Genomic DNA, 14,291 nt, shown 5'->3' with positions numbered 1-14,291 from the left:
CTCTGGCTGTATTGCACAGCGGAACTCCAACCCCCACTCAGCGTTACAGAGCAGGATTCCGGCTCAGGACCACACAGCTGGACCCTGTACCCTTCCCCCCCGCCCCGCTCACGGTCACACAGCCGGACGCCAGACCCTCTGATGATCATTGGAACCTGACAAATACTTCAAGGGACTTTCGAAAGTTTAGTTAGAATTTCTCATTGAATTGATGTGACGTGGAGGTGCCGGTGTTGGATTGGAGTGGATAGGGTCAGAAATCACACGACACTGGGTGACGGTCTTGTTGGTGTCGTGTGATTTCTGACATTGCATAGGCTGCGCTATGTCCCAAGCAGTGTAAACCCAGTACAGAAGTATTGGAAAGAGTTCATCTGCTTACAGTTTCCCGATCCATGTCGGTTTCTGAGGTCCTGCCACATTCTCCTGACTATCCACGCTGTCATTTGAGACATGTTTTCATTTGGGTATGAGGGTTAGTTTGAGGCTGTGTGAGTTTGCGTATTGTTGGCTGGTTGGTGAATGTTTTGGCGATGATGCTTTACGTAGTAGGAATGGTCAAATTTAGTTACGCGGGGAGAGCTACAGAGATTCCTCTAATGAACGGACTTTCCAATTTTGTAACTTCCTGAGTAAGCTTCAAAAATATGACTTATCAATCCACATGAAGCCAAATTAAGCGCATTTTGAATGATCATCTGGGGTTCAAGGCTGAGTACAGACCAGAGGGGAGGGTTCTCATAAAACCTGTATGCAAAAACACTGCCCAGCTCGAGTCCTTCCTCCAATTGGGCTCCTGGTCAGAGAGCCTGGGTTTATTAACAAAGTCACACAGTTAGTTATAAAGTGTCTTTTAAAGGAGGTTGGACTGTGATTGATTACATACAAGATTAAATTGGTATCAAAAACAGAAGTTGCTGGAAAAGCTCAGCAGGGCTGGCAGCATCTATGAAGAAAAATCAGAGTTAACGCTTCAGGTCCGGTGAACCCAAAACATTATTTCTGATTGTTTTTCTTCACAGATGCTGCCAGACCTGCTGAGCTTTGCCAGCAATTTCTGTTTTTGTCTCTAATTTACAGTATCTACAGTTCTTCTGGTTTTGATTAAATTGGTATGGTGGTAATAAACAGTGGGAATCATTTCAATATGTTCAACAGAAATACATTTATTCATAAACACAAAATCTATCTGTGGTTTACAAACGAAGTTAAGGGTAATATTAGATTCTGAGAGGAGGTTTAAAAAGTTATAATATACTGGAAAACCTGAGGATTGACAATGCTTTAGAAACCAGCAAGGAACAATTTTGAAAAAGGGGGAAAAGATAGATTGAGAACAAACTAATCAGAAATTTAAAAAGAGATCTTAAGAGTTTTTTTAAAATTATACAAATAGCTGAATTAAATATTGCTTTCTCAGAATACAAGACTGGAGGACTGATTATGGGGAATAAGAACATGGCAGAGACATTACATAAGAATTAAGAGTAGGCCATTCAGCCCCTCAAGCCTGCTCCACCATTTAATATGGTCATGGCTGATCTCATCTCAGTCTCAACTCCACTTCCCTGCCCACTCTCCATAACCCTTCAACCAATTACTAATTAAAAATCCATCTATTTCCTCTTTCGATTTACTCAATGTCCCAGCATCCATCACATTCCATAGATTCACCACCCTTTGAGAGAAGTAATTTCCCCATATATCTGTTTTAAATCTGCTACCACTTATCCTAAAACTGTGACCTGCCAATCTAGAATGTCTCACAGAAGGAAATATTCCATCTATGTCTACTTTGTCAATCCCTTTTAGCGTCATAATCACCTCAATTATGTCTTCTCTCATTCTTTGAACTCCTAAGAGTATGATCCGAAACTGCTCAATCTCTCTTCATATGACAAACCCCTCATCTCTGGAATCAATCTAGTGAACCTCCCCTGAACTGCCTTTAATAAAAGTACATCCCTCCTCAAATAAGGGGACCAAAACTGTACACAGTACTCCAAGTGTGGTCTCACTATTGCCTTGTACAGTTAACCAGAGCTTCCCATTGAACAATTATTGTCTGTTATCACAGTAGAAGACACAAATTACACATCCCAAGGGTTACACTCTATTTCTGGTAATAACAGTGAGGGCGATGTGTTAATTAATATCAGCAGAGATGTGCACGAGAAAGTTAACAGATTAAAGGCCTACAAGTTAGCCTTACACCAGTTGTCAGCAAAATGTTAGAAATGATTTATTCCAGAAGGGATAATGCACTTTGAAAGTCATTCAGTCAATGTTGCTTTATGAAAGTGAATTCCCTACTGCCAAGTTTATTAGAGTTTTTGAGGGAATGACGAGTAAGTTAGATAAAAGAAATCAGATCTAGTTTACGTAAACTTCCAAAAAGAATTGATAAGGTGCCACATAAAAATCTAACAAGAAAAATACCAGCTCTTGGAGCTCGGGACAATATCTTAGCATGGCTAGTCTTGGGTAGTGGACAGGAAGCAAAGGGTAGGGATAAATGAGGCATTTTCAAGTTATCAGGCTTTAATTTGATTTACTATTGTCACATGTACCCAGGTACAGTGATAAGTTTTGTTATGTACGCAGTACAGGCAGATGATACCATACAGAGACATAAAGGTCATTGAGTGATTGAACAGAGAGAGGCATATGAAGCTATGGCTGCAAAGAAGGTGCACAAAAAGCAAGATCAACATTACTAACAGCGGGGAAGAAGCTGTTCTTGAACTTATTGGTACATGTATTTAAGCTTTTGTACCTTCTGCCTGCCAAAAGAGGTTGGAAGAGAGTATAACTGGAGTGGGAGGGGTCTTTAATGTTAACTGCCTTTCTGCAGCAATGAGAAGTGTAGATGGAGTCAGTGGATAGAAGGTTGGCTTGCGTGTTGGTCTGGACTGTGTTCACAATTCTCTGTAGTTTCTTACAGCCCTGAGCAGAGCAGAGCAGTTACAGTATCAAGTGCCATGAGGATCAGTCCCAGGATCTCAGCTAATTACAATCTACATTAATGACTTGGATGAAGAGACTGAGAATAATGCATCTAAACTAGTTGATGAGACAATGCTAGGTGGGAGATGTGAGATGTGAAGAGGATAAATAAAAGCTGGACAGCAATATAGACCAGTTAAGTGAGTAATCAGCAAGCCAGCAGATAATGTGAGGCAATTCGCCTTAGTTGTAAGAGTAGAAAACATAAAACTCTGAAATGTTTCTGTTCAGAGGGACTTGGAAGAACTTGTAAACTGTTACAGGAAGTTTTTTTTAAATAACATGCAGCTAGTGCAAGCAATGAAGGCACATGAAATGTTGGCTTTTGTTGCAAGGGACTGACACCTTCTTTGCAGCCATAGCTTCGTATGCCTCTCTCTGTTCAATCACTCAATGACCTTTATGTCTCTGTATGGTATGATCTGCCTGTTCTGCGTGCAAGAATAAAGAACGCTTGCTACAATTGTGCAGTAGTTCAGTGGATATCAAAGTCTTCAGAGTACTCCACATAGTTTTAGCCAGACAGGATACACGTGCCATGAAAACAGTACAGTGAAGGTTCAATAGATTGTTTCGTGGGATGTGAAAGTTCTGTAATGAGAGGTTGAGCAAATTCAGCCCATATTCTCTGGGGTATTGAAGAATAATAGGTAATCCCATTGAAATATACGCAATGCTAAAAGAACTTGACAAGGTCAAGAAATCTAAAGCATGGTCTCCAGATAAGGACTTTTAGAGTACTGTGTACAATGCTGGTTGCTGTGCTATAGGAAGGATGTTGTTAAACTGGAAAGGATGCAGAAAAGATTTACAAGGATGTTGCTGGGACTGGAGGGTTTGAGTTATCAGGGGAAGCTGGGCAGCCTGGGATGTTTTTCCCTGGAGCATTGGAGGCTGAGGGGTGACCTGGTAGAGGTTTATAAAATCATGAGGGGCATAGATCAGGTGAATAGTAAAGGTCTTTCCCCCAGCATGGGGGATACCAAAATTAGACAGCATAGGTTTAAGGTGAAAGGGGAAAGATTTAAAAGGGATCTTTTTTACACAGAGGATGGTGCACATATGGAATGAACTGCCAGAGGAAATGGTAAAGGGCAGGTACAATTACAACATTTAAAAGATGTTTGGGCAGGTACATGAATAGGAAAGGTTTAGAGGGATATGGGCCAAACACAGGCAAAAATCTGGTCGGCATGGATGAGTTGGACCGAAAGGTCTGTTTCCATGCAGTCTGACCCTATGCCTGTAAGGACTTGAGTATTTTGGGCTGAGAGAAGGAGAAAGGTTTTCACCCAAAGGATTGTGAATCTAACAGTGATGTCAGGAGAGGCATCCACAGACATCGAGGTATGATTAGATGGAAAGTTGAGAATGTTATACAGCGGATGTTGACCCCGCTGTGAGATCTAAAAGTGAAACACCCAAAGAGGAGCACCTTGCCCTATAATCTGTAAAAGGAGTGTCAAAAGTGGTGTAACCTGCCTTTCTGCAGCTTCTTGTCGGTAAATAAAATAAATCCCTAACACTCACTTTACAATCTAACTCTAACAGTGAACAAATTAACTAAACTATTAACAAATCGAATAAACCCCTTCTAACTACTAACTATTCCCAAATAAAACAAGATTCTAGTGGTATGCTGTTCCAATAAATATAAGACCCACTTCTAAAAATAAAATAAAAATAGAATTTAGTTTCTTGAAATTACAGCCAGGTTATGTGTCTTCCGGAATGTTCTGTGCCTTCTCTGTCAATTCTTCTGTCAGGAACATTAACTAGTTATGCCCTTGGTACCTTTTGATTTAGAGGATGCTTTCTCTAAGAAATAGAGGAGACTTTGAGAGCAAGTGATTCTCTCTCGAGAGCTGAGAGCTGTTAACTCTGGCATATGGCAGTTACCTCTCTTTTCTTTGTCTCGACTTTTATACCCTTGATGACATATCCATTTCTCACAATCGGATTGGTCCTATGTTGTCAAAACTATCAGATTTAAATTTAATTGGTATTTGGTATCTTAGTGCCTGATTCAAGTTGATTGGCTGAATTCTAAACTTGTTATCTTGGTCACAAAGCAAAACTGATGCTTGGCCTGCGAACTGTATGGCCTTTTGATACAGATGTTTCAATTTGGGTGATCTCTGTGCTGACCAGAGACACCCTTTTCGAATCTCTAAGCATAGGAAAAGCACATCTTTTAAAGGGACCACGCAATGCTTTTCCCCCTTAACATTTTACAAACACCAAATTCTAACTTCCTATTTCCCAATCCATAAGCATGCTACCCAACAAGAAGCTGAGAAATAAATATTTGTGGACCTACTCTTAAATGAAACAGAAAGTTATAATTGCGTTGGAATATTCTAGAATGCAAGGAATGGACAGTTTAACAGAAAAGATAGGAGCATTGCTGGCAGGAGCTGTACGGTAATTGTTTGCAATTGAAATTGAGTGTGTTATTGTTACGTTTTCTAAACAGGTCTTGAAAATACCTTGACTCCTCAGGGTTGTGGATGTTCCATTGTTGAATATGTATACTGAGACAAACAGATCTTTGGTCTCACAGGGTATATGGGATATGGGGAGCGGTGGGAGAATGCAGTTGACATGGTAGGTCAGCAATGACCATGCTGGGTAGTGGAGCAAGCTCAAGAGGATGTATAGTCCTGTCCTGCTCCCATTTCTCATGTTCTTGTGTAGTACTTTTGCCCATTTAGGTGATGCCAAACACATCAGTTGCCATCTAAAACTTAACAATCAATTAAAGTCCAAATGAAGCTCAAGTCATCTTGTGTATTGCATTTTTAAGGGTGAAGACATGCCCTGAGATCTAGTTGGCATTAGAGAGTGGCCTAGCATTTTTAAGTAAAAATGCAAATTGTCCCTTTTTTTAACATTCCTCATTTGTAATGCTAGCAGAAAAAGAAATCAGGAAATGCCATGTGATATCTGAGGAAAGAATTATTATCTCAATCTAGCAGTAATCATTCTATGTCCTCTTATCTCTAGAAATTTGGACTTAAGCTTGCAGTGATTGTGAAACAGCATATTCGTGGGAAGCTCACATGTACCCCTCCTTGCCGAGCTGGAGGGGATGGACCGTGTACCATGGTATTAAGTCATGGCATAGCTAAGCAAAGGACATACCGAATGCTTGAGGAAATCTATTCAATTCATTAGCCCATGCGCAACTCACTTGCCCTCAAATTTCCTTGATGTCCTATGGGGGAATGGGCATTGTGGGGCATTTGTGCACATGCATATGCTGCCTTTCAAACTGTGTTGATTTCAGTATTGGGGGGGGGGTGGGGTTGGAGATGAGAGTCTAACAGACCGAATATTGTCACATTTTGTTTACAAATATCTCCAGGCCGTACTTTGTGAAGAACTACGTGTGATTTCAAACTGTGTAGTTGTATACCTTTCTTTCAGGTTTATGCCTAAGTTATATTGATGGATTTCCACCTCCATGTTATGGGCACAGATTTCCAGCTATGGAAAATGTTAACTTCCTTTTCCCGTTATGAATTTTCTATTGTTTATTGCAACTTTACTCAGTGTAAGCTGATTCAGCTCTTTAAACCTGCAGAGATTGAGAGAAAATATCAGAAGATCTAAGAGAATAGTTCTTGACCTTTCAATTCGACAATTGGTTGACATGTTATGCATATATTTGTCACCCCAGTCAGCAAGTCAGTTAATGATTTCAAGGAGTTGGATACAGAACTTGGGGCTAAAGGGATCAAAGGGTATGGGGTAAAACAGGAACAGGGGACTGAATTGGATGAGCAGACATAATCAAATTGAATAGTGGAGTAGGTTTGAAGGGCCGAATGGCCCACTCCTGCTCCTATTTTCTATGTTAACATTAATAGACAGAAGGAAAATTTGAATGTTCTAGGTATAAACTTTCCTTCAGGAGAAAAGACTTTGAATTGAGGTATTAACACGGTGACACTCTCTGTAAGACGCTGCTTCACCTGCCAAGTGTTCCTATAATGGTCTATTTTTCATGTTGATATTGATAATATTGCAATGGTTTGCCTGATTCATTGGTATGACTGTGGCAATTCTTGATAAGCCGCATTCATGAAGGAAAGGATGTGGGAAAAGTGGGATATCCTGTGACAAAGTATGAATTTTGAGCTATGTCCTGTGTAACTTGGCTTGTAACCAGTTTCGAACATTTTCCACAATAACGGCCTGTGGCAGCAGCCAGTCCCCATGGTAACACGTTTATGTGGCCAAGCAACAAGGGGATACTATGATTGCGGCTTTCAATGTGATGGTTTTACACAGCTACCCCTATCAGTATCCAGTCAAAACATTCAGCCAGGAAAAGGAATTAATCAACTTGATTAATCAATCATGTTGTCTAATGAATGGCCAAAAATGAAATCTGTAATCATCGTTATTCCCATTCTGCCCTGGCACTACCCTCCCGACACCCCCAAACCCCCACCCCAACCTGCAGAATCTTGAGGTGTTGCCAATTGCTTGACATCCAAGTGCAGTCCCAATAAAGAAGGGAAGCACTCAATTTGTGCACAGCAAGGTCCATCAAACAGCAGCAAGACAGACTAATGGTAGTTAGAGAATCATAGATTCATACAGCTAGAAATGTCCGTGGCAGTTTTAAAAGTGGCAGCAGAACACCCAGAGCTGGAGGTGCATGTGTTACGCATCTTCGATGGTGACTGGAAAAGTTGAGAGGGTTCTGAGACAGAATAATCCTTGGCTTTATTAATGGAGGACAGCAACAAGGAAGTTTTGGTGCACTTCAGGTTGTGTCAAATTCCAGAAACCACGCTTAAGGAAGAATTACAGGCCCTTTGTGCAAAAGGAACAAAAGGGATTTTTGGCACTATGCCAAGATGAAGGATTACAGTTATGTGGAGAGTACAACTCGTACTTATATAGTACCTTTACTGTAATCAAACGTCTGAAAGTGCTTGACGGCAGTGGTGCCCACACTGTGGTCTGCAGAGCCTTCCAGTGGTTCTGGGATATGTGCTCAAGCCCTGGATGAGCCACCTCACAACACTGCAGTCAAATGTAAAGGAGGAAGCAGGAGCTGGGGTATTTCCAGCAACCTCTGTGTGCCTCCTCAGCCAATTCTCCAGTGGACCCTCTCTGGACTCTTGTTCACTCCCAGGTTCTACTTTTGCCCTACCCCTTTTCATGGATTTGACTCTTTCCTCTGCATTAGCCCTTTCTCGCTCACTGCTGTCTTCCCACATTCCTGTTTTCTCTCTTTGTCTCTTCTACTGTCTCTCAGCTCCCCCCCATGCCATGAATTCACAGATAGTGCAATGAAACGCTGACACCATTGATTTCTGTTAAGTACATGCCTCTTCTTTATAGCATGATTAAACCACATTTTCGTGAGCTCTTTAATATCATGTATTATTTGGGAATATCATTTAGATAGGGCTGTGTGGTCACCAATCAATTTAAGGGGTTCCTTCATATGAAACAGATTGCAATTCACTGTTCCAAGGGGATATTAACACTGTCTGCCAGTAAGTTGGAGACAGGGTTGAGCTTTTAAGGAGCAGATTTGAGAGAAACGAAGAGGTGGCGAGGTTTTGGGATCAGCAGTTGAAGATATGATCATCAACAGCAGAGTGATAAACTTGGGGATGTTCAGGAAACCTGAACCAAGAGAACACAGATATGTGAGCGGTATCTAGGCATGGTGCTAGGGAGAGACAAGGTCCTGGAAAGATTTGAAAACAAGGATGAGATTTTAAGACTGAGATGTTGCTTGACTGGCTGTCAATGTAGATCATGTAGTACTGGGCCAATGGGTAAACTAAAGAAAGTAAGAACACAGAAATAGTCACAGGAGTAGACCATAGTACCCACCAAGACTGCTTCACCACTCAGTACCATCATGGCTGACCTCTGGCTTCAACTTCACTTCCCTCCCCGTTCCCCGAACAGTGTTATCCCTTGATTTTCTGAGAATCCTCCTCGGCCTGAAATAATCTTCATGGATCAAACATCATAGTCCTGACTGTATCCCTGCCCCTCTCCTGACGCTACAATCTCTGTGTCTACCTGAGTCTCTTCAATGAGACTCTTGATTCCTCTCATTGTTTTAATTTCTAGAGAGTATAGACTCAATTTACTCAACCTCTTACAACAGAACAGCCCTGTTACCCCAGCCACCAGCGAGGGAACCTCCAATACCTGTCCTTGGTATGCAGACCACGGTACAGATAATACTCTGGGTGTGGTCCAACCAAGCTCGCTGCAACTGTCCCTTATTCCTCTATTCCAATCACCTTTGCAATAGAGGTCAAAATGCCATTCCCCTTCCTAATTACATGCTGGGCCTGCATTCCTTGTAAGAACAGTTCAAATCCCCCTGTGCTCAACATTTGCAAGTTTCACACCTTGCCTAAAGTGAATACCCTCACACTTCTTCACATTGTGCTTTAACTGCACTCCTCTGTCACTGACTGAACCTGTCTACATCCCTTTGTGTCCTCCTCATAACTTGCATTCCTTCCTAGTTTTGTGCATTCAATGACAGGGCTGTGAGATCAGAATTGGTGAGCTGGCCAAGAAGACATTGGAACAGTCTAAGGCAGGAATGAAGGCTTCTGCAGCAGATGAGCTGACGTAGGGGCAGAGTCAAAGTGACATTTTGGGGGGCTGGGGGCGGAGTGGAAATGGACAGATTTAATGACGGCACAAACATGTAATCTGAGTGAAATATGACACATAGTTTGTGAACAGTTGAAAGGGAGAGAGAGAGAGGAACTTGGTGACTGGGGAAGCAGGGCGCTCCCACCATTATGACCTATAGCAGTTCATGAAGGAGATTGACCTTTTATCTAACAGCAAAGACTAGGAGGAGATTTGGTAGAGTTGATGAACAGTTTTGACAGTATATATTGGGAGAAACTTTCCTTTTGGCAGAAAGTTGGCAAACAAAGGACACAGATTAGCAACACAACCAATAGTGACATGAGGAAACATGTTTTTCCACAGTGAGTTATTGTGACCTGTAATGTGCTGCCTGACAGGAAAGTTGATGGAATAGATTTCAAAATAGAATTGGATAAAATTACCTGATGGGGAAAGTCTTGCAGGCCTTTGTAGGAAGCCGAGGAGATGAACATTAATTGAATAGCTCTTTTCAAAATTCCAAGCCTGACACAATGAGTCAAATGGCCTCTTTGTGCTGAATAATTCTATGATATGTTCATGATTTTCACACTTTGTAAGGATATTCTGGAAGACACTCCTGCCCTTCTTTGAACTAGCATCTTTGGATTTTTACCAACACCTGAAGCACAGACTGGGAACAGATGTTCACCTTGAAAATGGGCATCTGTGTTGAGCCATTTCCCTACTTTGTGACATTGGCAATGCTGCTCATGCTATGTGAATGGTAGGGTGGCATGCGTGGTGCAGAGTTGATGCCACCACTTGGCTTCTGAAGCTGTTCCAAGGTGGAAGGGTTCAAGAGTAGATACTGAGGTGAAGAGATTCAAAGGTGTGCTTCAATTTTGAGGGACATTGACCTAGTTCCGTAGATGGATGTGTGACACACTAACTCTCATCCCTTCAACTCCTATCCACCCTCCCATCATCTCCTCATCATTCCATGCCAACTCATCCACTATCCACCATGTATCAAACTTATGAGCACTCTAATAATGTTTGAAATTATTCTGAGATACCATAAAACTGTCAAAATAAACAGCCATTCAAAAATCACTTCAAAAACAATTATCTTATAAACATAACAGTTTCAAAATAAATACACTCAACAGTTCCCTTTACAGCTGTGATAATACCTTCTGCTGGGCAAGGTTTGCAGCTCAGCCAAGTATTCATGATTAAATACTTTAATCAAAAGCTTCATGACACCAGAACAGCTTTGCTCGTGGCTCACAGTACATCTGAGTGATGTAAACCACCATCGCGTTTCGAAGTTGACCTGACTTGTTCAGATTAATCTGAAATGTCCAAGCCTGCAATAAAGGTGGCAACACTGGGCTAGCTGGGTACAGACACACAACTCAAAACCTTATCCCTCACAGTTCAAACTAATCAGCAACAGGAATGGGGGCAGGAATCACCGGGATTGAGTCCTGTCTGCCATTTATGAAGCCTGTCGGATGTGGGTGGATCCCATCAGAAACTGCAAAGTCTTGGTCATCCTTCATGGTCTCTCCCTTTCTCACTAGTGTCCAGTCTCCTTCCTCCTAACTGTGGGGCACTGTCATGTTTGATTTGTTAACAAAAACTGACAGGAAGAGAGCATTGTTGGGGGCTATTGTTAACCCATCCTGCCACCAGGGAACTTCATACTTTCAACGGGTGTAAAACTGGCTGGGATTTTACGATGTGTGTTTGTGGGACTCAGTATCATGTCTCATTTGAAAAACAGCACCTCTGGCAATGCAGCACGCTCTCAGTCTTGCACTGGAGAATCAACTGAATATTTTATTCAGGGTTTCTGGGTTTAAATTTGTACCAGGAAGTTCTGAACTCCGTGCTGACAGCATTCACTGGCTCCTATTGAGTCATGGCTGACTGTGAAAAAGGCAACTTCACTGATTGTTCCCAAAAGTCACAATGTATAATGGACGGCCGTGTAATGGTGCCAAAACCCAATATCTTCTCCAAACTGTTGACTGTTGATTAAATTTGTAACCTCAGTGAAGAGACTCTGCAGTTTCAGCCTGAGAATGTTCAATTCCCAATGGGAAACAGTTCCAAACCATGGAAGGTATTCTCAGAGGGAAGGTGGGAGTGATCCCCCTCTCCATTATACGTGAGCTCTGTTGCTTCCCTCTACATCCTGCCAGTGTCCTGACTGGGACATACTGGAAAAAGAAATTCAGGACGTTGGCTCTTGAATGCTCTACTGTAAATGTAGATGCCGTTCTTGGTAATAATTCCACAGCAGTTTCACTGAGAAACAGCCAATTACAACCGACGCTGCTGCCAGAGCCAGCAACCAGCGAGCAGGCACAGACATGACTCTTAATAACTGCTCCATTGTGCCATCGCAATCCGTCTTCATGTTGAGCAATGGAGGTGATTCACTCGAAATACAAAATAGAAGCAAAATGTCATCACGTCCCAACTTCACCACCAGGAGAGGGGCAAAAACCATAGAGATTAGGAGCAGGAGTAGGTAACTCAGCCCCTTGAGCCTGCTCTGCCTTTCAATAAGATTATGGCTGATCTGATTACTGCACATTGCTGCCCTTATGTACCAAGAATCTATCTACCTCCGCCTTAGAGTATTCAAAGACACTGCTTGCACCAACTTTTGAGGAAGGGAGTTCCAAAGACTCTTGAGTCTATAAGATAAAAAACATCTTAAAATGGCCAAGTCTGGATCAGTGACCCCTAGTTCTAGATTCCCCCACAAGAGAAAATATCCTTTCCAATTGCACCCTGCCAAGTATCCTTGGGAACTTAGAAGTTTCAATCAAGTTTTCTTTTACTCATAAGCTCTAGCAGATACAGGCCCAGCCTGTCCTATCATTCCTAAGATGCCATCCCACATATTGTGGCTATTGCTCCAGTAAAGCTTCTCTGAACTGCTTCCAATGCGGTTAGCTCTTCCTTAAATAAGTTGACCAAAACCCTATGCAGTACTCCAGATGTGGTCTCACCAATGCCCTGTGTAACTGAAGCATAACCTCCCTACTCTTGCATTCAATTCTCCGTTCAATAAAATGCAACATATTATTAGCTTAGATAACAAGGTGTAGATCTGGATGAATACAGCAGGCCAAGCAGCATCAGAGGAGCAGGAAGGCTGATGTTTCGGGCTTAGACCCTTCTTCAGAAAATCTATTAGCTTTCCTGATTTCTTGCCGTAGCTGCACTTTAACCTTCTGTAATTCATGAACTGAGACTCCCAGATCTCTCTGCATTTCTGAAATCTGCAGCCTCTCAGCATTTAGATTATGTGTTCTTTCTGCCAAAATTGATAATTTCACATTTTCCAACATTATACGTCATTTGCCAGGTCTTTGGCCATTCCCTTAACATATCTATATCCCTTTGTAGGCTCCTTATCACCTCTTCACACTTCACACCCACTTTCCTACCTATCTTTGTGCCATCAGCAAATTTAGCTACAGCACTTGTAGTCCCTTCATCCAAATAATTTACAAAAATGTTAAAAAGTTGCGGCCCCAGCACTGTTCCTGTGCACACCACTCCTTACATCTTGCCACCCAGCCAATGACCCATTTATGCTTACTCCCAGCTTTCAGGGTTTGAGTGAAGGTTTGAAGCTCGGGTGCTGGTTGTAGATGTTGGTGTGTTCACCGAGCTGGGAGGTTTGATAGCAGACGTTTCTTCCCCCTTACTAGGCGACATACTCAGTGCTGTGGAGACTCCTGTGAAGCGCTCTTGTCCTGTGCCAGTTTGAATTTATCTGGTCCGAGTTTTGCTGCTTCCGGTAGGTGCTGGTTCTGGCTGTGCGTTATAATGGTTGGTATATCGGGTCTAATTCAATGTGTTAGTTGATGGAGTCCACGGATGAATGCCAAGCCTCCAAGAATCTCCTGGCTGTCCTCTGTTTGGCTTGTCCTATGATAGTGGTGTTGTCCCAGTTGAAAGTGTGGTTTTTCTTATCTGTGTGTATTGAAACCAAGGACATCTGGTTGTGTTGTTTAGTTGCTGGCTGGTGTTTGAGGATGCGGGTTGCTAGTTGTCTGCCTGTTTGTCCCACATAGTGTTTTGCGCAGTTTCTGCATAGTATCCTGTAAACTACATTCGTCCTGTCCAAGGTCTTTAACCCTGGTCAGATGCTGTCTTAGTGTGGCTGCTGGTTTGTGCGCTGTCATGATTCCTAGCGGTCTGAGAAGTCTGGCTGTCAGTTCTGAGGTGTTTTACACACCAACATTTATTCCCAGCTTCTTGTTAACTAGCCAATCTTTTGTACAGGCCAATGTATTACCCTCTATTCCATGTTCTTCCTTTTTCTACAATAACTATTGATGTGGCATTCTATCAAATGCCTTCTGAAAATATAAATAAAGTACAGTCACTGGTTTATTCAAAGTCGCTTTCTGCAAAGAACTATCTAATAAATTAGTTAAACATGATTTCCTTTGACAAGAACATGTTAACTCTGCCTAAGTGTGAATGAGAGTATGCCTATGGCCGAGAGTACACAGTGGGTTTGTGAGACGAAGTGCAGTTGAGTGGCTGTGTGAGTAAGAGTTCCTGTTGGTGTACAAAATTAATGGGCATTAGAATCAAAGAAATTCTTAATAACACATCCGTGCCAGTCCAGA

At 42.1% G+C, this 14,291-nt stretch overlaps 1 protein-coding gene across 1 annotated transcript in view; it reads left to right on the top strand.

Annotated features, from left to right (window-relative positions):
- Positions 1-14,291, top strand: part of LOC109934660 (glutathione hydrolase 5 proenzyme) — a 69,695-nt gene that overhangs the window by 326 nt on the left and 55,078 nt on the right. The gene's annotated exons all lie outside the window — the stretch shown is intronic.

Source organism: Rhincodon typus, chromosome 24 (genome assembly GCF_021869965.1).
Source record: "Rhincodon typus isolate 14 chromosome 24, sRhiTyp1.1, whole genome shotgun sequence".
NCBI lineage: Eukaryota > Metazoa > Chordata > Chondrichthyes > Orectolobiformes > Rhincodontidae > Rhincodon > Rhincodon typus.
This window is presented reverse-complemented; position numbering and strand designations above follow the sequence as displayed.